Source organism: Triticum urartu, chromosome 2A (genome assembly GCF_056163025.1).
Source record: "Triticum urartu cultivar PI428250 chromosome 2A, HENAU_Tu73, whole genome shotgun sequence".
Lineage (NCBI taxonomy): Eukaryota > Viridiplantae > Streptophyta > Magnoliopsida > Poales > Poaceae > Triticum > Triticum urartu.
This window is the reverse complement of record NC_141874.1, coordinates 638,823,217-638,844,630: the sequence shown is the minus strand read 5'-3', so window position 1 is coordinate 638,844,630 and position 21,414 is coordinate 638,823,217. Positions and strand designations below refer to the sequence as shown.

Sequence of the window (21,414 nt, the reverse complement as noted above, 5' to 3'; positions counted from 1 at the left end):
TTGCTCTGTTTTTGTACATAATAGCATATATAGTCGTGTACAAAATAGATTCAAATTTAGCTCCTCCATTCCAAAATAATCGTAGTTATAGGATTTCCAAGTGTCAAAATTTCAAAAAGAAGCGGATAATTTAATGAGGTTTTCAAACATACAAGGTCAACTTTAACGTTGTCTATTTAGGTCAATCCTCAAAGTTTAAGAGTACTCTAAACATGAATGCTTCTATTTCAAAATTTTGAAGAAGCACCAAAAGTGCCTCTACTCGCCTGAAACCGCGTGAGACCAATGTTTGGTAGTAGAAGGAAAATACTTTTCTAACTCCGATCCGTGAAACCTACCAGCCCAACGTCCAAAGGTCTAAACCGGGGTAGGTTTGTAGCTTCATCTAGACGCCACGCAACCGCCTCCGAAAAACATTCATACACAATGGCCGCCTAAGCACACATGCACGCGGCCAAAATCGCTCCCGCCCACTATTTGGAACACCTGGGATTACCATCCTACCCCCGACCCGCAGTAGGTCTGAAATTTAAGAGGGGGGGTAAAGTTTGTACTTTCCCCAAATTTCAAACAAGCGCGTCCCATATGTTCAAAAAAGCCAAAAACAAGCGCGTCCCAAACCGAAACATGGATCTCCCTTAGCTCCCCCCGCCCCCTTCGATTCCCCATTCATACTCCGTGGGTGCCAAAACTACCTCTCCACCAGCCGCGAAACCCCGGCGTCCTCCATCCGCCACTCCATCCCACCCATAAACCGTCGCCCCCTCCATCACGCTAGAGCCGATACCCCGACGTCATCGTACACCGCAACCTCAACCGCACGCAACCTCAACCGCAACGCCCTCCACGACTAGTAGTTGAAGCTGAGGCCGAGCCGTCCGTACCCGAGCCAGTTCAACCACGCCATCCCACGCCTCACCATAGCCGCTCCAACTTTTCCACCGTCCACCGCACCGGAGTTGTTCCTGCTACGCCATCCTTCGCCGCCTCGGATCTGCTCACCCTCCGCCGACATACGGCCACGGCAACACAATCAACAATTTGGCCATGGGTTCATCCAAGCCTGCACCCTCCTCCGAAACATCGGTTCCCCTAGCAAAAAGAAGAAGATCGCCGTGACATGTGGAGGAGACCACACCAACAACCAAAAATGGTACTCCACTTCCCTTATTCGTGCAAATCTTACGTGTCTGCTTGCACAGTATTCATCCCATAGAAGACACTAGTTGACCACTTCTTCTTGATACTAGATGTTCCTAGTAACTTGCGATGCACAAGGTTTCTCCTCATATATTATTTAACCTTAGCTAGAGGTCCGTCGCCCCCTTGGATTTCAATTCCTGGTCAGTTGATTCCCAATTAATTAACGGAAGCATTCCCCAGCGTAACAGGCGATAGTCCGCCTATTACACCGGGGAAGCAGCGCCTTGGTGTTTATCTTAGGGGCCTGTGGGGCCTAGAGCTGCTGGCGCCCGATCTGGAGGTCAACCGAGATTAAAGGGATGGCCTGGGGGCGCTGCCAAGCATGGTGGTGGTGTGAGGTCGAGGGGAGGGCGGGGCGGCGGAGGCAGGGGTCTGGGTCGGTGGTCGCTGGCGGTTCGAGAAAGATTGTCAATAGTGACTGCCGGGAGGTACACGAAGGCCATCTGCCCATTCCTTATAGATCGAATGGTTCATAAAAAATTGACTGACCTATTTATTTTCAGTCGACTGTTATCTTGATAGGACCACATGTGGTGGTGTGCTAGAGGAGTACCTGCGTTTCCTGTGCTCATATATTACAAAATCATACGTAGTAGAATCTAATTTTGTTTGCCATGCAATGTTGCAGAGCTATCATATGTCTCCTGACATTTATTTTTTAGCCACCTGCTATCTGCTACTTTTACAGTGCACTAGTTCTGCACACACTTCACCCATACTTTCACTATTGTGTTTTATGCAAGGGTATTTCAGACCCTGCCTTGACAGAAGCAGAAGAGAGAAGAGAGAAGTCGCTCCAGCGTGGTATGCGGCTAGGCCAGACACATTTCAAGACTTTAAAGGGTGTAGTGTCAGCAGATGGAGACGGGGAACGTAGCTCTGGAGTTGATGATCTCGCTCGCCGTGTACCACCATCCCAGGTGCTTGCTTTAACTTCACAGTGTCATATGTGGTTGCATGTTGCATATGGTGTCTAGCTTGTATTCGAAAGGCCGAAGTCGGTCTTTATCAAGATAAGGAAAGATATTTTTTACATGAACCACCATCCCGGGAGCACCAGAAGACAAATAGCTAGTCAGGACACTGGCCAAGCCAGTGACATGCCCAGCACAAACATGCATCACCTGGAAGCCAACTAAAAATCCACGATGGTGGCGAAGCAGCCCGCCTCCCACCAGTCTCTCAGGTCCTAGATGATCATGCTCACCACTCCAGCCGGATGTCTAGCTTGTATTGCTTCCAATTTGGTTAAATTGCATCTGCTTAGCTTACACACTACCTTTGAATATGGCACGCCTTCCTGTTTTTGGTACATACTAGTACATCTGTCTATTAACCATGTTCTTACATCAAACTAATGTTATTGTGTATCCCTCATCAATCACTTATGATGAGGCAGTCAGGCCAGTGGACTACTGTGATAAAAGATCATCATTTAACGAATGCAGCGTCAGCCTCCCCACATGATTCTCAAGAAACAACAAGGCTAGATGAAGATAGTGAATGTAGATCTACAGTTGATTACCGCATTTCCCCTACACTAGCATTGCAGGTGCTTGCTCTAACTTGGCAGCATGATATGTGGTTGCGTGTTGCATATGGTGTCTAGATTGTAATTCTTCTAATCTGGTTAAATTGCATGTGCTATTCTACTTAGTTTATACATTATACCTGTTAATGTGACATGCCTCCCTGTTTTTAGTACATAGTACATATGTCTATTAAGCATGTCCTTACATAAAACTATTGTCTTTTTGTATCCCGCATAAATCAATATGACGAGACACCTTCAGTATATGCAGTGTGATATTAGTTGCATCTTTCATATGAGTTATAGCATGCGCCGCTTCTAATTTGTTGAAATTCCATTTATGATGGGACGCTTTTAACTTGGCAGAGTCATATTGGTTGCATCTTTCATGTGGTGTCTAGCTTGCATTACTTCTTATTTGTTGAAATGGTTTCTGCTTAGTTTACACAAGCAGTTGTGAATATGCCATGCCGTCCTGTTTTTCATATTATTCCATCCTGGAATCATGTGTTTGCCTTACATCAAAGTAGTGATTGTTAGTATCGTGCACGAATGAGTTCTGAAGAGTGAATTTTATTGCTTTTTCTTGTCGGTTTTACTTGACAATTGAAAATCAATAAAGCGGAAGGAAGTTAGCAAGGCAGCGGATAAAGGTGCTCCCTCCAAACGGAGGGCCTCTACAGATTCTACTCCTCCATCCCTCCAAGATGATTTCCAAGACAACACATGCATAGACACTCAACGTAGCTGTGTTGGCGATGAGCACGTCTCCCCTAGTGCACCATCACAGGTGCTCCCTCTAACTTGGCACTGTTATATGTGGTTTCATGTTATGTATGATGTCTAGCTTGTATTGTTTCCAATTTTGTTGAATTTCATCTGCTTACTTTACACATTATACTTGTGACTAAGACACGTGTTCCTGTTTCTAGAACATACAATATATGTCTATCACACCATGTTCTTACATCAAAGTACTACTGTTGTGTAACCTACAACAATCACTTATCATAAGACATGTTTGACATGGGAGTGTGATATAGGTTACATCTCGCATTCTTTTCTAGCTTGTACTACTTCTAATTTGTTGAAATGTCACTTATGACGAGACAATTTTAACTTGGTAGAGTGATATTCGTTGCATCTTTCATATGGTGTCTAGCTTTCATTGCTTCTAATTTGTTGAAATGCCTTCTGCTTAGTTTACACATCATAGCTGTGAATATGCAATGTTGTCCTTTTTTCTTACACATTCAATCGTCCTATCATGCGGCCGCCTTACATTAAAGTAGTGCTCGTCAGCATCTTGCATCAATGAGTTCTAAAAAACAAATTTTTATTCACTTTTCTTGTGGGTTTGACTTGACAAGGCAATACAATTAAGAAAGAGGAAGGGAAAAAATAAGGCAGTGACTGATGACGGTCTTCCGGCGAAACCGGCATCCGAGGTGCTTTCTCTAGCTTGGTAGTGTGATATTGTTAACTTTGCAGAGCGATATTTGTAGCATCTTTCATATGGTGTCTACCTTCCATTGCATTGCTTCTAATTTAGTGAAATGTCTTCTGCTTAGTTTACACATCACAGTTCTGGTTATCTCATGCCGTCCCATTTTTCATACATATTACATTCTCCAATCATGTGGTTGTCTAACATCAAAGTTTAGTTTGTCTGTATCACGCATCAATTTGTTCTGAAGAACTAAATTGTTATTCGTTTTTCTTGTCGGCTTGACTTAACATGGCACAGAGAAAGAGGAAGCAACACAGAACGACAGGGAAAGGGGAGCGGGAGAATCCTGCAGATTCTGCTGGTACTGATGGTGCAATAGAAGGTCAAAGTCCAGCGGAAAATTGTACCGACAAGGTATCCCGTGCTACACGAGCTGCAGAACAAGCCAAACAGAAACAAGTAGTTGCCACCAAACAAGCAGAGACAACCCTAGTTGTTGCAGCATCTTCCACAGTACCACCAGCTGCACGATTTACTCGTTGGTCAACTCAGCTAGCAGCACGTTCCCAAGCTCCCTTGCCACCTGACACTACTTCCGAAGCACTCTTGACACAAGATGAGTTGGCAAGATCAGATGAACTTTGTGAGCTTCAACAGCAAGAAGGTAGTTGCTGGAGTCAAGTTACAGTTGCATGCTTCTTTATATATAGTCTCATAGTTTGATGTACACTAACACTTTCTATGTTCATTGTTGGACTAGCACCTAGGCGTAGGAGGAAACAAACATCAGGGATAATGCTCGATAGGTTAACTAAATCTAGAGGAGGAAGAATGGAGATCCGTTTTGAGGAAGATTTAAAAAGGCCACGTGATGCTACAGAGTCAACCAAGTTAGTATCAGGGGCAGCGGTTGCCGTTAGGTGTCATGTACGTATCCTCCCAACATGGAATCAGTACAGGAATGACAAAGAGAGAATCCAGTTCAACACCTTCCTCGACCATTTATCTGTAAGTATGTATGGAAACTAGTAATATCATCTTGCTCTGTCCAATACTTTCTAGGTTCCTGATAATGAGACTCCCATAATTTTCAACAGATGAGGTTCAAGTTGGATAGCCAAGATGATGCAACCAGATAAGCTTGCACCCATGTTTTCAAGTCTGCTCTGCGACAGTATCGGTATAACTTGAGGAAAACTCATTTTGAAGGCAAGGCTAACAGTGAACTTGCCCAAACATCTACAGTGGAAAATATATCGGATGAAGACTGGGAGGCCTCGTTAAACACTGGTCTGATCTGAAGTATCAGGTACATTATATATATGTTATCGGATCACATGTTGAAGTCCTATTTACGCATGTGCCACACAAATCTATCTTCTTATAGGTGAACTGTTCAAAGAACAAGGACAACCGTACGAAAGTGAAATTCCAACAGATGACAAGATCTCGTAGCTATATTGCACACTGCGAGGCTCTTGTAATTAGTTGTTGTTTCACTCTTTTCGCTGTACCATATTATCAGATCTATATTGACTTGTTCCAAATGCAAAGGAAAGCCCGCAAGGACCAAAAAGTACCTGAACCAAATGTTGTGGAAATCTTCAAGGACTATCACACCAACAAGACGAAGGGCATGACTACACCAGTCAAAACCGCTGTTGTAAGTCCTTAATCCTCATGCCTTTTAACTACTACTTACTCTGACTTGTGCCTTGAACTGCATGGTTTGCAGCCAATGCCTATTACTCTTTTCAATTTTATACACAATTGTCTTAGCGTATCATTGCGCCTTACAAGGTTTAAAAGAGAGGAGTGATGTTCCTTTGATCTTGACCTGTAATCTAGTTCCATGCTAGACTTGCCCACACAACGTTACAATTGCCTATTTGTCTGTTCTCAGTTGTTTTGTGATATGAATGATGGTCATACTATGCTTACCGTATTATAAACTTTGTCTCTTTATCCTTAGCTGTCAATACAATGTGAAGAAATGGACAATACATTAGCCATGGTACATGGTCATATATTTGGAACCTGGTTTTATTATGTACTTTGCAGTAAAATACAACTAATATTTTACATGGATTCACCAGAATAAGTTTTGTATATAGACCAAAGCTATTTTGTTTGGAGGTAAAAGCACCCCAGGTACCCTAACTTGCAGAGAATGTGATGATTTAGTCCCAAATTTGTAAAATGCAACTTCACCATACCCCAACTTGCATTAGATGTGACGATTTGGTCCTGGGCCTATCCCAGCGTGACAAGTGGCAGCCAGATGGGTGGACCGGTCTTTGCCTGCACTTTTGCAAAAACACCCTGCCATCTTGTCTAATTAACCCGCGCTACATGGTGAACCATCAGTGTTTGGTGGTTGGACTGAAATTTTCAACATCGATCCTTTGGATGGGAGCACCATCAGTAGCACCTCCCGTGCAAATGGGCATCAAGAACTACAAAATCTATTCTATGAAAAGAACATAAGTCCAGTTTGATTTGATTCCTTACCTCAAGAACCTTCTCCATTATGCCCATGTCCAAAAGGTCCGGCTTGAGTCCCACTCCATTTGCAGTGATTAGGTGAGGCCCTGCAGATTGGTTCAGTTAGCAGCATGAGTATATAGAAACTAAAAGAAGAAGACTACATCATTTACGGAAAGCCCGATAGGCTACTTGGCTTGCCACCATTCAGAATATTTGCTTGGGCGGCAGGTTCAACTCCATAGATCTTCGCATTGGGATTCTTCTCCTTGAGGTACTTGCCGACGCCGGTGACAGTACCGTCACTGCCGATCCCCATGCTATAAACAATTGGACAAATGCTAATTTTCCATAAACACTAAAGTTTGCACAAAACAATACTGGATGAAAATTAGCACTGAAAGCTTTAGTGTGCACCATGCCAATATATTTATCTACAGGTAATTGCAAGTGGCAACGTACTCCTCATGGTTCCTGAGTTAACTGCCTGCTGCATGATTTCCGAGTTATACAAGGACTATTCACTCCGTAATTTAGCAAACACGTGTCTGTAACTTCAACCATCTCTAGTGCATGATAACATTCAAGTGATGAGCCAGTGCACCTAAAGAGCTCATATAATGTAAGTTTCTCCAAAAAATATACATTGCATTATTTATGTATTTAACATTTCAACTGTTTGTAGAATTAACTAATTCAGCTATACCAGTACAAAATAAAAAGAAGTGCACACCACGATCTGTTTTATTTCCTTGCAACTAGAAGTAAACGGTTCTCAAGAAATAGTGTCACTAACTGGAACTGCAACTGGAACTCAAAACATAGCTATGTAATTCTGTATTTTTAACAGTATAGATAAATTTGATATACGCAGAAACTATAATGTCACGGAAATATCACAATTGTAAATTAATCATTTCCCCTAGTTTCTGCATGCAGCAGGTAAATGACAATTTCAACAACAACTTCAACTGAATGGAATGGGAATTGTTTTGTGCAAAACTATAATGATCAGTACACTAACAAAGATGATAAAAATAGAGCATGAAAAACACGATTTGTCAGACCATGGCAGTTCAGCAGTGAGAACACAATCAGATTGGAAGAACATATTGAGCTTAGTAGCTTACCTTTTGCTTCTAGGATGAACCAGCCATCTTTGTGGCCTTGTGGGTCGTACTAGAAATTTCAGCATTGATCCTTTCGACCATCAGCTTCAGTAGCACATATACTTTCCCACGCAAATTCTAGCAGTCAAGGCTGTAGTGGCAAAGTGAGCATCAAATCAATAAGGCAAACGGATTTTATTTCACCTTTGACAACTGGCTAAAGTACATAATGAACCATACAATCTGTTATTTTACAGGATGAACCACAGATTGCCGGCAAACACTAACAGCATAACGAGAAGCGACAAGACTTAACAAACTTAGGAGTGACTCAATTCCTTTTACAACTAGTATTGGCCAAGGAGCACGACTGCTTAGAGCTAAAACAGCTGCTCTAAGCAAACAAAGGAGTAGAACAAGAACTTGAATGAAGAACATTCCCAAACTGATTTATAATAAGCAGCTATCTCAGAGGCTTCATGGTCTGGAGCAGAGAGGACAAATCCATCTAGTGCAGGCAAACCTGCGAGATGTTAGGCTGTATCGCTGCGGTGGTAGACGACAACCACCTCTTTTGTGGCAAGGTTGAGGCGAATGAGGCCAACTCTACCGACATATAAGATGACAGTGCCACTCCTTAGCCCGAACCCTTCAAACTGAACTGAGCTGTGCACGCCCCAGTCCTGCTTGTCTATCAGCACCTGTCGGATCCATCTCGGCGGCGAGCTCGGCTCCCCCTCGATGGGTGGTAACATGGTCCACATTGATATAACCTGGGTCTCCAAGACCACAACCTTGAGCCTCCCGTCCACCGAAGCGGCCAGGAGGAGGCCCAGGTGGCTCATAGAGGCAGTCATTCTGCTAGTGCAGCCCCGCGGCAGATCAATCACGGTGGCCTCCATGGTGTCGACGTCCACAGCGACGATGTACGGCTCCAGGCTAGACAGGTGCCTCCCGGCGGCAGCGGCTCCGGGTTGTAGTGCTGCACAGCCAGTGGACGGTGCGGCCGATGACCAGGGGGTAGGAGTCGTGGAACGGCCTGGACTGACGGCGAGGGAGTGCCGCGCAGACGGGCCCCAGTGGCCCTCCCTGGAAGAGTAAATCTGGATGCGCATGCGCTCGTCGGCGACGAGGAGCTTGAAGGCACGGAAGAAAACTAGTACCGTTTCTCTAGGTTTGTAACTTTCTTATCCAACTCCTCCTGGAGCGCACGCGCCGCCGCCGCCGCAATCCCCGCGCCCGCCTTGGTCTCGGCGAGCACGGCCTTGGCCTTGAGTAGCTCCGCCCGCAGCGCGTCCGCCTCGGCGGTGTCGCGCTCCCGCGCCTTCATTTTCCTGCACAGCTCCTCCCGCGCCGCCGCCGCCTTGGTCGTCTCGTCGAGCTCGACTCGGCCTTGCGCAGCTCCGCCTGCAGCGCGTCCGCCTCGGTCTCCCGCACCTTCAGCTTCCTGCGCAACTCCCCCTGCGCAGCTCTCCCTTGGCTGCTGCTAGAATTTGCATGGGAGGTGCTACTGAAGCCGTGCTCCCATCGAAAGGATCGATGTTGAAAATTTCAGTCCAACACCACCGAACACCGATCGTTCACCATGTAGCGCGGGGTAATTAGACAAGATGGCAGGGTGTTTTTTGCAAAAGTGCAGGTGAAGACCGGTCCACCCACCTAGCTGCCACTTGTCGCGCTGTGATAGGCCCAGGACCAAATCGTCACGTCCAGTGCAAGTTGGGGTATGATAGAATTGCATTTTACAAGTTGGGGACTAAATCATCACATTCTCTGCAAGTTAGGGTACCTGGGGTGCTTTTACCTCTTTTATTTGGTTTTGCTGCCTCCTTAATATCTTCTGTTCTGGTACTACTAATATAAAAACTCAACTTTCCAGCAAGCTATGGAAAAAATGGTGGAACCGCCACCTTCTGAAGGTGGTGAGGCAACTATAACCGCAATGTCAGCTCTTGCTGCAGTGGGTCAGTACCTATCCACTAACAGTGCCAAAAGCACGTTCCTGCGTAATACTGGTGAGGGAGTCCTGGATTAGGGGGTCTCCGAGCAGCCGGACTATATCCATTGGTCGGACTGTTAGACTATGAAGATACAAGATTGAAGACTTCGTCTCGTGTCCGGATGGGACTCTACTTGGCGTGGAAGGCAAGCTAGGCAATACGGATATGTGCATCTCCTCCTTTGTAACCGACCTTGTGTAACCCTAACCCTCTCCGGTGTCTATATAAACCAGAGGATTTTAGTTCATAGGACAACATACAATCATACCATAGGCTAGCTTCTAGGGTTTAGCCTCTCTGATCTCGTGCTAGATCTACTTTTGTACTACCCATATCATCAATATTAATCAAGCAGGACGTAGGGTTTTACCTCCATCAAGAGGGCCCGAACCTGGGTAAAACATCGTGTCCCCTGCCTCCTGTTACCATCCGCCTTAAACGCACAGTTTGGAACCCCCTACCCGAGATCCACCGGTTTTGACACCGACGTTGGTGCTTTCATTGAGAGTTCCTCTGTGTCGTCACCATTAGGCTTGATGGCTCCTACTATCATCGATGGCGATACTGTCCAGGGTGAGACTTTTCTCCCCGGACAGATCTTCGTGTCCGGCGTCCTTGCACTGCGGGCCAATTCGCTTGGCCATCTGGAACAGATTGAAAGTTACGCCCCTGGCCACCAGGTCGGGTTTGGAAGCTTAAACTACATGGCCGATATCCGCGGAGACTTGATCTTCAACGGATTCGAGCCTCTGCCTTGTGCCTCACGCGGTCACGATAAGTACGATTTAGCTCTACCATCGGACAGTGTTAAGGAGATCGCACCGGCAGCCGCTCCGACCCTCAATTCGGAGCAAGTTGCGCCTTCCGCGGACGGGTGGATGGACCCCGCCACGGAGGCCTTACCCTCAGCAGCGATCGAGCCAAACATCGACTTTACCTTGCACGAGAGTCGTGTTGTTAAACTGCCGGATACTTCTCCGGCCACGGACTCCGAACCGCCTGCACCCGTTCCGATCGGATCCGGTTGGGCGCCAATCATGGAGTTTACCTCCGCGGATATCTTTCAGCACTCGCCCTTCGGCGATACTGAATTCATTAAAGTCTCTCTCCTTGTCAGGAGAATCTTGGCCGAATTATGCCCGGCAGGATTGGGATGCGGATGACGAAGAAATTCGCCGCCCACCCACCACCCACTTAATAGCCACTATCGATGACTTAACCGACATGCTCGACTCCGACTCCGAAGACATCGACAGTATGGACGACGATGCAGGAGACGAACAGGAACCACTGCCCACAGGGCACTGGACGCCCACTTCACCACATGACGTATACATGGTGGACACACCAAAAGAAAACGACGACGAGGAACGGAAGGATGCAATGAAGGGTTGTTCCCTTGAGAAGCAGTCAAAACGGCAGCGTAAGCGCCGCCCCAAATCCCGCCTCGGTAGAAACAACGATCATACAGACCCAGCGTTAGAGCAGGGGGAACCATTGCCGGACCACGGCAACACGGAGAATCAAGCCGAACAACCCGACTCTGTCAAAAATCGTAGTCCAGATGACGTCACACCGGACAGACACCCAGAGCAACAGAATGCCCATCAAAGGCTCGTTTCCACCACGAGGAGTCTAAAAAAGCAGAAGCAAAGGCTCAAGGCTGCGCAAGACACACTCCAAATCAGATGGAGCAAAGTACTCAACACAGCAGCGAAGTACGGCGGTAATCGCCCCGCCAAGAGCTACCCGAAGCGGAAGTTGCTACCTGAATTTGATGAGGAGGCCTTAGATCCCCCACAACCAAAAATCAAAACAGCCATCTGGCCGGATAGGCGACCTCACGGCCAACATAGAGCAGCAAATAACGCCGCACATAAGCCAATACGCGATCCACGCGAGGACTCGCATCAAAAGGATGGTGCAACCAGATCCATCTATGGACCACGTAAGCGCGCTCCAGCATACAATGCAACACAACAAACATCCGAACAACACGGTACACCCAGATACAGGGGTGCCGCACATCCCCTATGTTTCACCGATGAGGTGCTGGACCATGAATTTCCAGAGCGATTCAAACCCGTAAATATAGAGGCATACGACGGAACAACAGACCCTGGGGTCTGGATTGAGGACTATATCCACCATATTCATATGGCTCGAGGAGATGATATCCACGCCATTAAGTATTTACCCCTCAAACTCAAAGGGCCAGGTCGGCACTGACTTAAGAGCCTCCCCGAAAGCTCCATTGGAAGCTGGGAAGAGTTCGAAGACGCTTTTCGGGCAAATTTTCAAGGGACTTATGTCCGACCTCTGGATGCGGACGATTTGAGTCACATAACTCAACAGCCCGGAGAGTCAGCCCGAAAGCTTTGGAACAGGTTTCTTCCTAAAAAGAACCAAATAGTCGACTGTCCGGACGCCGAAGCCTTGGCAGCTGTCAGAGTAATCGACCACGGGTACCCCGAGGACAGCAAGACGATATTTCAAAACATCGGGGCTAGCAAAGCCCCTCAGTCCGACTGCCCGGCTGCTCCTGCCGGCTCCCCGTCCGACTGCTCTACCCGGCCGGCTGCCGACTACGCCAACCAGCCAGCTGCCGACTCCGCCAACCAGCCGGCTGCCGACTGCAGCCCAACCCGACACCGACAAGACCCCGACGTGGCGGCCATACCGCGGACGAGACGGTTGTACCTCGATGCCATCATGTATAGTGTCACTTGTCCCCTGGCACTATTTATGAAGTGACCCAGGGGACAAGCATGACACCCCACCATGGCTACATAGCTTACTCTCTAAGCTAGCCATGCCTATATATATGGGCATCCATCCATCCATCCAGGATGATGGACACTCTCACGCACACACCCACGGCCAAGTGCCATTTGGCCACTAGAGCTTGCATGCTCATCTGGCCACCCGCATATATACGAGGTCAGATGCCTATGGCACTGACCTCAGATACAGCTCCAGGAGCAGCTCTGTACCAGATATACCAGATACACTTAGACATGCAGCAATAGGAGTATTATCTCTAGGAGAGCTCCGAAGCTGGGTAAACCACCGCGTGCTACTCGCATACCCGCTCCCGGGCCTACCAGCAGCAGTCTTACCCACACACTAAGCCCTTGTGGCATCTGTCGACTCGCAAGCCCCCCGTGAGAATACCACGGCAGTTGGCGCCCACCGTGGGGCGGTACTTTGCTACCACTCTGCTGCTGGTTTCGCAGTCCGGGCGGGACCATCTTCGTCATCTCCGCCGTGGCTGTCGCGCCGTCTCTCCGGTAGCGCTCGGGGGCTCGACTTCAACCCGCCACCGGAGCGGCCGCGCGGGACGGCGCGCCCTCGCCGTCATCCTCTTCGTCTTCACCACTATGGTGTCACGCAGTCCCTCCGTTAGCGGTCGGGGGCTCGACATCGACATGCCCCCGGAATGGCCGTGAGGGCCGTCGCGTCCTCGCCTTTGGCCTTGCCTTCTTCACCACCACCGCAACGCCGACCGTCCGTTCGCACGCGCGCCGCGCGCGGGGTCTCGTTTCGGTCGGCCGTGGCCATTCGCGCGCTGCTTGCATCTGCTCCCCTCCTCGCTATGCCTTGCTCTGGCTGGAACGTGTTGTCGCTCCTCCACATTTCGCCTATACAAGCTAGGTAGATGCTAGTCAAACGTGGTCAAACACTATCCGTACACCATTCAGATGCTATCCATACATTAGTCAGATGCTAAGTTTCCTCTGAGCCTCCGAGATGCTGGCTCGCCTGCGTCCCGCTTCGCCCACGCGCACGCCCAGCCGCGGCCACACTGCTCCGTCCGCGCGCCTCCGCCCGTGCCGGCACCCGTGCCCGCGCTGGCCTCCACTCTACCCCGCTTCTCCGCTGGACGGCCGCCTCCCGCAGCGCCGGATCCGGGTCCAGCTTCCCCTGCGCGCCTGCGGCTCCGCCCTGGCCGACCCCGGATTGCCTCGTCTGTCCCCGCCAGACGCCGGCTGCGGCCACGACCCATCGCCCGCTATGCCTCCTGCGCCGGCTGCTCATGGCCCGCCGGGTCCGGCCTCCGCGTCTCGCCGGTCTTCCCCGCGCTGTCCGAGCTGGCTGTGGTTACGACCCTTCGGCCAACCGCTGCCTCGCCCCGGTCCAGCTTCATGCGCGTTCGGCATCCGCCTGGCCTGCCGCCCGCAGGCCGTCTGCCCCGGCCGTCCGGCTCCCTACGCGCCCACAGCCTCCGCCGGCTGCGGCGCACGCCGTGTGCGCCGCTCGTCTCCGCCCGCCGGTCACACCGCCTGGCACCCGCCCGCCGGCACGCGGCCCGCGCCGACTGCAGTCTCAGCCGGCCCCGTGACTACGCGGCCTCCCGCCTCCTGCAGGCCGGCCTGGCCTCCCGCGCCGTCTGCGCTCCGGGCCTCGTCCCGCTCCCAGTGTCTGAGTCACCGGCTTCTGTGCCACCTCCCGCCGCGCCCGCCGGCTTCGCCCAGGCCGGCTCCGCCCACTCACCAACTCGGCACGACCGGGCCACCGCCTCGCCTACCCGGCCTCCCACAAGACGGCTGGCCGGCTCGCTCGCCGGGTCTGGCCTCCTCCCGCGCCGCCTGTGGTTCCGGCCTCCCCCGAGCGCCTCCCATGTCGGGCCTCCTCCTGGTCGTACGTCGGCCGCCTGCTCCACCTCAGCACCGGGCCGGCTCCACCGTGCTCCCTCCGCCGTCCTATGATACGGCCGCGCCCGAGCGCCCCCGACGTCCGCGCGCGTTCTGGCCATGCGCTGCCCGCCCTGCGGCCGGCTCCGTGTCGCCGGCGTCGCCAGCCGGCTCGCGCTCAGCCGGCTCCTCTCCGTCTCCGCCCCGCGCCTCCGCCTCCAGTCGGCTGCTACTCCGGGCCGGCTCCTGACCCGCGCGCCTCTCGCCCCCGCCTCCGTGGGCCACCCCTGGCCGGCTGGCTCCGCTTTCGCCCGCGGCGGACACTTCCTCGGCCCCACCTCCAAGCCTCACCCTCGGCCGCCTACGCCGTGTCCGCCGGGTCGCCAGGCCGGCCTGGCCGCCTGCTCCGCTTCAGCGGGCCACCAGGGTCGACTCCCACGCCCGCCTGCTGCGTTGCTCCGCCTGCCATGCTCCTCTCACCGGCTCCACCGTGCTCCAGCCGCGTCCGGCCTCTGCTCCCGCCGGCTTGCCGCTCCAGCCGGCGGCCGGCTTCGCGCGTCGGGTCCGCCTCCTCCCCGCACCCGTCCGGCTGCTAAATCCGGCTGCTGGCTCGTCGCCTCGGCTGACTGGGCTAGCTCCCAACCGCCCCCTGCGCTGGCCGGCCTTCGTGAGCACCTCCCTGGGCTCGGCCGCCGCCGACCCTCCTGCGAGCGCGCCCGCGTCGCCTCGCGCCTGCCGGCTGCTCCCAATGGGCTCTTCTGCAGGCTGCACAAAGAAGAAAGGGAGGGGGAGTCTGACTGAAAAGTCAAAAGAGCCGGCTCCCCATCCCGTCCAAAAGAGATGCCGGCTGAATATGGGTCCAGCTGCAACAAAAAAAGAAGAAGAGAGAGAGGTAGGATGCGAGCCGGCTTCTCGTTTCCAGAAGTCCGACTACCCAGCCGGATGGAAAAGAAATATGTGTCCGGCTGCCCGTAGCTGGACAAAGAGAAGGAGAAAGAAGACAAAGTAGTTGCCGGGAGATCCGGCCCGACTGCTCAGCAGTCGACCCGAATCTCGGGGGCTACACCTCGCGGGTGCGCTGACGCGCCCCCGCGAGAGAGAAGACAAAGTAGTTGCCGGGAGATCCGGCCCGACTGCTCAGCAGTCGGCCCGAATCTCGGGGGCTACACCCAGCGGGTGCGCTGACGCGCCCTCGCGCGAGAGAGAAGACAAAGTAGTTGCCGGGAGATCCGGCCCGACTGCTCAGCAGTCGGCCCGAATCTCGGGGGCTACACCTAGCGGGTGCGCTGACGCGCCCCCGCGAGAGAGAAGACAAAGTAGTTGCCGGGAGATCCGGCCCGACTGCTCAGCAGTCGGCCCGAATATCGGGGGCTACACCCAGCAGGTGCGCTGACGCGCCCCCGCGAGGAAGAAGACAAAGTAGTCGTCGGGAGATCCGGCCCAACTGCTCAGCAGTCGGCCCGAATCTCGGGGGCTACACCCAGCGGGTGCGCTGACGCGCCCTCGCGAGAGAGAGAAGACAAAGTAGTTGCCGGAAGACCCGGCCCGACTGCTCAGCAGTCATCCCGAATCTCGGGGGCTACACCCAGCGGGTGCGCTGGTGCGCCCCCGCAAAGATTGCAGACAAGAGAAAAGTTTTGTCCGGCTGCCACCAGCCGGCAGAAGAGAAAACGAAGAAAAAGGGCGTTGCAAGACGCCTCGCCGCCTGGCCGGTCGAGCCTGACCAGCCGGGACCCCCTTCGAGCACCCGGGGGCTCGAGGGCTACACCCAGCGGGTGCGCCGACGCGCTCCGCGAGCGCCGAGTCGCGCCGGCTGTCTTCGACGACCGCGACTACATGAAAATCAATGTGAGCTCCTCGCCCGCATATTTTTGCATCGTGCAAGCACGGATAACCCCGAGCGATGCTCGGGGTCTATCTCCGCATTTTAATTACAGTTGCATCACTATTCGCCCCGGTGCCAGCCAGAGTTGGCCCGGGGGCTGGCCGCTTGGGCTAAGACGTTTTGTTCCCGCAGACGGCTTAGTAGCATGCGCAGTACCAAAGGCTCACTCTTAGTCACAGACCACAGAGCGGCTGTCCGGCTAGCAAGGGTGAACACTGGAGGCCACCCACGCGAAAAACGTCCGGGAAGAAAAACGGTTCGGGCGACCCGGCCGTTTTCCTTTACAAGTATCTACTCGGTTGAATCTGCTCCAAGACTCTGAGTACTGTACACTCCACTTCGCGGCCCACTCTTAGCCACAGACCGCAGAGCGGCTGTCCGGCAAGCAAGAGCACAAGCCAAAAAGCGGAGGGAACACGAAAAAGATTAAGGGGGCTCGGACGAAACCGAGTCGGCACCCTCCGCATAAAACTTGCAATGCTAAAAGCAAACATTTGATATATCCACATGGACTAACTTTGTCTTTTTTCATGATCATTTCCATGAACACTCGCCAAAAAACCTCCTCCCAACTTTGCCAAGTTGCCCGGAGGCTTGGGGGCTACTGTCGGAGTAATCGACCACGGGTACCCCGAGGACGGCAAGACGATATTTCAAGACATCGGGGCTAGCAAAGCCCCTCAGTCCGACTACCCGGCTGCTCCTGCCGGCTCCCCGTCCGACTGCTCTACCCGATCGGCTGCCGACTACGCCAACCAGCCGGCTGCCGACTCCACCAACCAGCCGGCTGCCGACTGCAGCCCAACCCGACATCGACAAGACCCCGACGTGGCGGCCATACCACGGACGAGACGGCTGTACCTCGATGCCATCATGTATAGTGTCACTTGTCCCCTGGCACTATTTATGAAGTGACCCAGGGGACAAGCATGACACCCCACCATGCCTACATAGCTTACTCTCTAAGCTAGCCATGCCTATATATATGGGCATCCATCCATCCATCCAGGATGATGGACACTCTCACGCACACACCCACGGCCAAGTGCCATTCAGCCACTAGAGCTTGCATGCTCATCTGGCCACCCGCATATATACGAGGCCAGATGCCTATGGCACTGACCTCAGATACAGCTCCAGGAGCAGCTCTGTACCAGATATACCAGATACACTCAGACATACAGCAGTAGGAGTATTATCTCTACGGAGAGCTCCGAAGCTGGGTAAACCACCGCGTGCTACTCGCATACCCGCTCCCGGGCCTATCAGCAGCAGTCTTACCCACACACTAAGCCCTTGTGGCATCTGTCGACTCGCAAGCCCCCCGTGAGAATACCACGACAGCAGCTTTTAAGCATAGCGTCCGTGACGAATGGCTTGCCAGACACCTTGGCCAAGAAAATCTAAGAACAATGGTGGCATTAACAAGCCTCATGACCCGCTTTTGCGCGGGTGAGGACAGCTGGCTAGCCAGATGCAGCATCAGCAACCCCAGTACATCTGAAGTTAGAGATGGAAACGGGAAATCACGGCGCAACAACAATAACAAACACCGGAATAAAGAAGACATCACGAAGAGCACGGCAGTAAACGCCGGATTCAGAAGCTCTCAGCCAGGTCAGCAAAAGCCGCCCTCTAAAGGCGCCAGAGACGAACTGTCCAGCCTAAAAAAATTCTGGACCAAGTATGTCAGATCTATAGCACCCCTGGTAAACCCGCTAATCATACCCACAGAGAATGTTGGGTCTTCAAGCAGTCCGGCAAGCTAAACGTCGTACACAAGGGGGATAATACACCAAGCAAAGACGAGGATGAGCCTCTCAAGCAAGACACTGGGGAACAAAAGAAATTTCCACCAGAAGTCAAAACAGTAAACGTGCTACACGTGATCAAGGGGAGAAACAAAGCGGCACTCCCAAAAAAATATGCCCAATGGCCTATCACCGCGGAGTCCTGCCACTGGTTGTCTCAACCGATCACTTTCGACCATCGTCATTACTCAGCAAGTATCCGGCGTGCAGGATGGGCTGCCCTGGTATTAGACCCAATAATTGACGGATACCACTTCACACGAGTCCTGATGGACGGTGGCAGCAGTTTAAACCTGATATACCAGGATACAATCCGCGAAATGGGGATAGACCCAACGAAAATTTGCCATAGCAATACTACCTTTAAAGGTGTAACGCCTGGCCCAGGGGCTCATTGCACGGGCACGGGCTCCCTGCTACTAAAGGTTTATATTCGGCTTCCCCGATAACTTCCGTAGCGAACATTTAACCTTCCACATTGCTCCGTTCCAAAGTGGCTATCAATCACTACTTGGACGCGAAGCTTCCGCTCGCTTTAATGCAATACCGCATTACGCTTCACTCACGCTCAAGATGCCCGGTCCACGTGGCACCATTACAGTGAATGGAAATGTTGAGCGATCTTTGCGCGCCGAAGAGAATGCGACTGCCTTGGCAGCCGCACACTAAAAAAGGCCTCACCAACCAAAGCATTTGGTAGGTCATCAAGACCACGGACACGGTTAGACGAGTCCGGCGCAGCTATATGTAATTCACACCGGATTGATGGCCACACTCCTATTACAAATACAAGGGGCTCAACGCGCGCAGACAAGTGGCAATTTTTACTCATCTTGAATTATACATGGTTTCTTTAAAAACTACCTTTTTGCACGACAACTTTTTCACCTAAGTTCCTCTCTTTTACAGATGACCATCGTGCTACACCCGTCCAGAATACGGCACAACGGAGACACAGGCGCAGACGTGCAGCAGGGACCCGCTCCAAGGATTCTTTTTAGATTAAGACCCTGCGTAAACCTTTTTTACTGTCTCTTGTTGATACACATCCCTCGGATTCTTAGTACAATTGAGAAGGATGTTGACGTCTTGGAATGTGGCCACGCCAGAATAACGCACGTACCTGGACATAAGGGGCTTCTTACAAAGGGCACTATTCAGGCCCGGTTTATACCATAAAGACCGAATACCTTAGGGAGTGTTCGGCGTCGCGAGTTTGGCCTTATATGCATCAGCTCTGAATCATGTCTTTGGTCAAATGTTGGGTTTGCCCGGCTCCTGTGTTTTGGTGCCTTAAGTTCCGTTCTATCGGCTAAGGCAGCACCAGGAGAACTACTGCGATTGTGCCCTGGTTCATCCGGACGAGCACCTCAGTAGAGAAAGCTGAAAACTGACTGTCATGATATAGCGCGAGACTGGTCAACCACTCGATGACCTGTCGGAATGTTAGAATTCCTCCGCTTAAACGAAGGGTCATTTCCCGGCCAGGCATATACGCACCCCGAATTCAGGAGAGTGCGGAGCCACCAGGGGCTATATAGTAGCCCCACCGTCAAACTCCTATGGCTAAGTGAAAGTGTTAAAGCATCATAGTCCGGTTGCCTCGTTCGCTGCGCTATCACCTCCTTAGTAGGACCAAGACGCTGGGTTAAGTGTGAACACACGTTTTCTGCGAGCACCTCCGCATTATATGCATGGGGGTTGAAGCCGACGACTGCAATCTTTCAGGTTATATACATATATACATAAACAGCCGCACAGGAGGCATCATATTACTTTCCGGCAAAAGTATAAATACAGCCTTACTACATTTCATAAAAACATTGTGTTTACAATGGGAATACATGTCACTCAAACATAATATTCTTCGAGCACTGGGCCTCTATTAAACGAGCACCCTCAAGAACTTCTTCAAAATAGTGCTCGGCAGCCACTCGGCCTATGGCCGAACCCTGCGCCGCAACAGTGGTAGCATCCATCTCTGCCCAGTATGCTTTGACACGGGCAAAGGCCATCCGTGAGCCTTCTATGCACGTCGACCTCTTCATCGCATTGATGCGCGGCACCGCACCAAGGAACTGTTGCACTAAGCTGAAATAGTTGTTCGGCTTCGGTTTCTCCGGCCACAGATGATCTACGACTGACCTCATGGCAAGTCCGGACAATCTATTAAGTTCGGCCCATTCGGCTAGCTCATCAGTCAAGGGAAGCGGACGCTCTGGAACGTTAAATTGCAACCAGAACAGCTTGTCCACTTCATGATCTGTCCGCTCTTGGAAGTATTCGACCGCATCAACAGCGCTCGCTGCCAAGTCCATATATGCGTCTGCCGAACTCCACAACCGATCCAGAGAGGCATACCACGGATCTCCGAACTTCCTCTGCAGCAGAAAGGGCTTCCCAGCCGCAATATCCCCGGCTTCACGCAGCTCCTCCTTCTTCGCCCTCATAGCAGAGCGGGTGTCTTTGGTCGCCATCGTGGCCTTTTCAAGGTCCGCTGCCTTCACTCGGTTCTCTTCTTCAAGGAACTGGCAACGGTCGGCAGTGTCTTATTTTTACGGCCATCTTAGCCATCTTCTCTCTGCTTTCGCAATGCGCAGCCTTCTCGGCTCTTAACTCTTCGGCTGCCTTTAAAGCAGCCGCATTACTAACTCTTGCTTGTTCCTTGGCTCGGGCAAGTTCCGCCCGAAGGGTCTCCATGGTGGCAGCTCCGTCTGCAGTAACAACATATTAAAGATACTGGCATCATGCTGCTCTTATTATGTGACATTCACCAGAAAACATTACTTACCATATGACTCGTCAAGCCGCTTGTTAACAAGCTCGATGTCGGCGTCTGCCGCATCCAGTTGCCGCTTTAGTTCGGCAAACTCATTAGTCCGGCTAGCCACCGGAGCTTCCACCACCTACACATAAAGGCAGTCTGGTTATTACCTGGGACTATGATCCTCTATTCGCAGCCGTTCTCGACAACAACCAGAGTCTCAGGGGCTACTATCTACATAGGGCACACCTAACATGTGCGGTACTATCAAAAAGTATATCATTTCACGTACCTCAAAGCCCATCAGTAGACTCATAAAGGCTTCATGTAATCCGCTTTCGGTGGACGAAATTCTTTCCATCACCATACCCATCAACGTACGGTGTTCTTCTGAGATGGCCGCTCGCTCCAACAGCTCCCTCAGAACATCCGACCGCATACCAGACGGTGCCAGACTCTTTTGTTTTCTCTCTTCGAGAGCCGGACGCTGGGGACTTCGGGTGACTATGGGATTATCTTCTTGCCTCACCGGATCCAGAGAGG

General features: G+C 51.6%; 1 pseudogene; it reads right to left on the bottom strand.

Annotated features, from left to right (window-relative positions):
• Positions 1–8,240: 8,240 nt before the first annotated feature.
• On the bottom strand, positions 8,241–9,107 carry LOC147986350 (uncharacterized; annotated as a pseudogene).
• Positions 9,108–21,414: the final 12,307 nt, after the last annotated feature.